At 42.6% G+C, this 5,000-nt stretch overlaps 1 protein-coding gene across 1 annotated transcript in view; it reads left to right on the top strand.

The window, feature by feature from the left end:
• Nucleotides 1–5,000, top strand: part of LOC139366483 (teneurin-2-like) — a 353,763-nt gene that overhangs the window by 208,064 nt on the left and 140,699 nt on the right. The gene's annotated exons all lie outside the window — the stretch shown is intronic.

The following is a 5,000-nucleotide window of genomic DNA, read 5'->3' on the forward strand; positions in this document are numbered from 1 at the left end:
GTGCCTTGTTAAAAGTTAATTTGTGGAAATGATTTCCTCATTGCATTTGATCCAATCAGTTTTGTTGAGACAAGATAGCCCTATTTGGTAAAAGACCAAGTCCATATTATGGCAAGAACAACTCAAATAAGCAAAAAGAAACAACAGTCCATCATTACTTTAAGACATGAAGGTCAGTCAATACGGAAAATGTCAATAACTTTGAAAGTTGCTTCAAGCGCTATGATGAAACTGTCTGTCACGAGGACTGCCACAGAACAGGAAGACCCAGAGTTACCTCTGCTGCAGAGAATATGTTCATTAGCGTTGCCAGCCTCAGAAATTGCAGCCCAAATAAATGCTTCACAGAGTTAAACTATTAGACACATCTTAACATCAACTAATCAGAGGTGACTGCGTGAATCAGGCCTTTATGGTCGAATTGCTGCAAAGAAATCACTACTAAAGAACACCAATAAGAAAAAGATACTTGCTTGGGCCAAGAAACACGAGCAATGGACATTAGACCAGTGGAAATCTGTCCTTTGGTCTGATGAGTCAAAATTTTGGATTTTTGGTTCCAACCGCCGTGTCTTTGTTAGATGCAGAGTAGATTAATGGATGATCTTCAAATGTGTGGTTCCCACCGTGAAGCATGGAGGAGGAGGTGTGATGGTGTGGGGGTGCTTTGCTGGTGACACTGTCAGAGATTTATTTAGAATTCAATGCACACTTAACCAGCATGGCTACCACAGTATTCTGCAGTGATACACCATCCCATCTGGTTTGCGCTTAGTGGGACTATCATTTGTTTTTCAACAGGACAATGACCCAACACACCTCCAGGCTGTGTAAAGGCTATTTGACCAAGAATGAGAGTGATGGAGTGCTGCATTAGATGATCTGGCCTCCAAAATCACCCAATTGAGATTGTTTGAGATGAGTTGGACTGCAGAGTGAAGGAAAAACAGCCAACAAGTGCTTAGCATATGTGGGAACTCTTTAAAGACTGTTGGAAAAGCATTCAAGGTGAAGCTGGTTGAGAGAATGCCAAGAGTGTGCAAAGCTGCCATCAAGGCAAAGGGTGTCTACTTTGAAATATCTCAAATATATAATAGATTTAGATTTGTTTAACACTTTTTTGGTTACTACATGATTCCATATGTGTTATTTAATAGTTTTGATATCTTCACTATTATTCTACAATGTAGAAAATACTAAAAATAATCCTTTGCTCTGAGACTTGAAATTGAGCTCAGGTGCATCCTGTTTCCATTGATCATCCTTGAGATATTTCTTCAACTTGATTGGAGTCCACCTGTGGTAAATGCAATTGATTGGACATTGTTTCGAATGGCACACACCTGTCTGTATAAGTTCCCACAGTTGACTGCATGTCAGAGAAAAAACCAAGCCATAACAGAGAGCTTGGGGAAGAGAGATAGACACACAGCATATGTACACACCAGAGGAGGCTGGTGGGAGGAGCTATAGGTTACAGGCTCAAATGGTATTTATTCCATTCCATAATGAGCCTGTTCTCCTATAGCTCCTCCCACCAGCCTCTGGTACACACACACACGCCAGCGACCGTAGACACAAACAAGCATAATCACACAGAAGCACACACACAAACACTCTCTCTCTCCCTCACACAAACACAGACAGACAGACAGACAGACAGACAGACAGACAGACAGACAGACAGACAGACAGACAGACAGACAGACACACACACACACACACACACACACACACACACACACACACACACACACACACACACACACACACACACACACACACAGTGTGTGACTTCCTGGGGATTATCTCTGTTGTTAGTTTCTGCATGGCTTGGCCATTCTAATTTCCTGCTCAGCGTCCACTCTACATGACACACACACAAACATGCTCATGGTTACACACACACACACACAAGAACACACACATGAATTTACACACTTGTATTTCTGTTTAGCAAGTGGAAATGGAAAACCAAATGTGGTTCAGGGTTTGGAATTGGGTCTGGCTCAGAGCACCTGCTCCGAACGTTCTCAGACACACATTCTCAGAGAGATAGAAGATTCTCAGGCCAAATGGAGCGCGTCTGATCGCTCCTAGAAAGAGCTAGCGTTAGCGCTGTGGCTCTGCGGCCCATTCATTATGCATAAGGAGCGCTATCTATTTTTAGCGAGAGGGTCACTAGCTACTTGCCAAGAAGGGAATACACAACTTAATTTCTCTGCTGGGATGAATGTTTAATCACTGTTGTTGTGACAAAGCAAGTGTGCAGTCATTTCTGTGGAGATTAGTGGGAGTTAACCAGTTACCTCCCTCAGAAGCTGAACATTTACAACAGAAGGAAGAAAGAGAGAAAGAGAGAACTAGAGAGAGACAGAGGGAGAGAGTGAGAGAGAGAACACTGAGTTTAGCTCTATGCTGATTTATTTTAAACTGCTGAACTAGAGCTTTTAGCCTTCACACACACACATACACACACACACACACACACACACACACACACACACACACACACACACACACACCCCGCCAGGCGACTCATTGTGTTGAACCAGAGAAAATGTCAATAAACAGTGTACCCTTCCAGAGCCTGGAAACCAAACAGCTTCCTATGGTTATTACTGCCATAGGCCTAACACACACACCGACACACACGTACACAGACAAAGACACTTTGTCACACACACACACACGTACAATGCGAAGTTAATGTGCCATGAAGAGCCCCTGCCTCATTTTGCTGGTGTCTGCATATGTACCCCAGCCTAATGCTTTGGTGTAGCTCTCCAGCAGACTAACAGGCTAGCGTTGCTGTATAAATAATGCTTTGGTCTAGCTCTCTAGCAGACTAACAGGCTAGCGTTGCTGTATAAATAATGCTTTGGTCTAGCTCTCTAGCAGACTAACAGGCTAGCGTTGCTGTATAAATAATGCTTTGGTCTAGCTCTCCAGCAGACTAACAGGCTAGCGTTGCTGTATAAATAATGCTTTGGTCTAGCTCTCTAGCAGACTAACAGGCTAGCGTTGCTGTATAAATAATGCTTTGGTATAGCTCTCCAGCAGACTAACAGGCTAGCATCGCTGTAGAATACGGCCCAGTACATCACTGGGGCCAAGCTTCCTGCCATCCAGGACCTATATGGCAGGTGGTGTCAGAGGAAGGCCTAAAAAATGTCAAAGACTCCAGCCACCCTAGTCATAGACTGTTCTCTCTGCTACCGCACAACAAGAGGTATCCACAGGTGTTGATCTTACTGTGAAATGCTTACTTAAATGCCATTAACCAACAATGCAGAGTAAGAAAATATTTGCTAAATTAACTGAAGTAAAAAAAGTAACACAATAAAATAACAATAACGAGGCTATATATACAGTGAGGGAAAAAAATTATTGGATCCCCTGCTGATTTTGTACGTTTGCTCACTGACAAAGAAATGATCAGTCTATAATTTTAATGGTAGGTTTATTTGAACAGTGCGAGACAGAATAACAACAAAAAAATCCAGAAAAACGCATCTCAAAAATGTTATAAATTGATGAGGGAAATAAGTATTTGACCCCTCTGCAAAACATGACTTAGTACTTGGTGGCAAAACCCTTGTTGGCAATCCCAGAGGTCAGACGTTTCTTGTAGTTGGCCACCAGGTTTGCACAAATCTCAGAAGGGATTTTGTCCCACTACTCTTTGCAGATCTTCTCCAAGTCATTAAGGTTTTGAGGCTGACGTTTGGCAACTCGAACCTTCAGCTCCCTCCACAGATTTTCTATGGGATTAAGGTCTGGAGCCACTCCTTTGTTGCCTTGGCCGTGTGTTTTGGGTCATTGTCATTTTGGAATACCCATCCATGACCCATTTTCAATGCCCTGGCTGAGGGAAGGAGGTTCTCACCCAAGACTTGCCGGTACATGGCCCCGTCCATCGTCCCTTTGATGCGGTGAAGTTGTCCTGTCCCCTTAGCAGAAAAACACCCCTAAAGCATAATGTTTCCACCTCCATGTTTGATGGTGGGGATGGTGTACTTGGGATCATAGGCAGCATTCCTCCTCCTCCAAAGATGGCGAGTTGAGTTGATGCCAAAGAGCTCCATTTGGTCTCATCTGACCACAACACTTTCACCCAGTTGTCTTCTGAATCATTCAGATGTTCATTGGCAAACTTCAGACGGGCATGTATATGTGCTTTCTTGAGCAGTTAGTTGAGGTAATTGAGGTAGCATGTATATGTAGATAGGGGTAAAGTGACATAGATAATAAACAGGTTAGTTGAGGTAATTGAGGTAGCATGTATATGTAGATAGGGGTAAAGTGACATAGATAATAAACAGGTTAGTCGAGGTAATTGAGGTAGCATGTATATGTAGATAGGGGTAAAGTGACATAGATAATAAACAGGTTAGTTGAGGTAATTGAGGTAGCATGTATATGTAGATAGGGGTAAAGTGACATAGATAATAAACAGGTTAGTCGAGGTAATTGAGGTAGCATGTATATGTAGATAGGGGTAAAGTGACATAGATAATAAACAGGTTAGTTGAGGTAATTGAGGTAGCATGTATATGTAGATAGGGGTAAAGTGACATAGATAATAAACAGGTTAGTCGAGGTAATTGAGGTAGCATGTATATGTAGATAGGGGTAAAGTGACATAGATAATAAACAGGTTAGTTGAGGTAATTGAGGTAGCATGTATATGTAGGTAGGGGTAAAGTGACATAGATAATAAACAGCGACTAGCAGCAATGTCAAAAAAAGGGGATCAATGTAAATAGTCTGGGTGGCCATTTGATGAACTGTTCAGCAGTCTTATGGCTTGGGGGTAGAAGCTGTTGACAAGCCTTTTGGACGTAGACTTGGTGCTCCGGTACCGCTTGCCGTGCGGTAGCAGAGAGTAACTCAACCACACTAAACCACAACCATCAGGACACGGCCTACTTGGAAACTTGAAACCACAAGCTTGCTTTCAAAAACTGTCATTTCTTCTGCTATTGAAAGTGCCATAT

Source organism: Oncorhynchus clarkii, chromosome 14 (assembly GCF_045791955.1).
Source record: "Oncorhynchus clarkii lewisi isolate Uvic-CL-2024 chromosome 14, UVic_Ocla_1.0, whole genome shotgun sequence".
NCBI classification, from domain to species: Eukaryota; Metazoa; Chordata; class Actinopteri; order Salmoniformes; family Salmonidae; genus Oncorhynchus; species Oncorhynchus clarkii.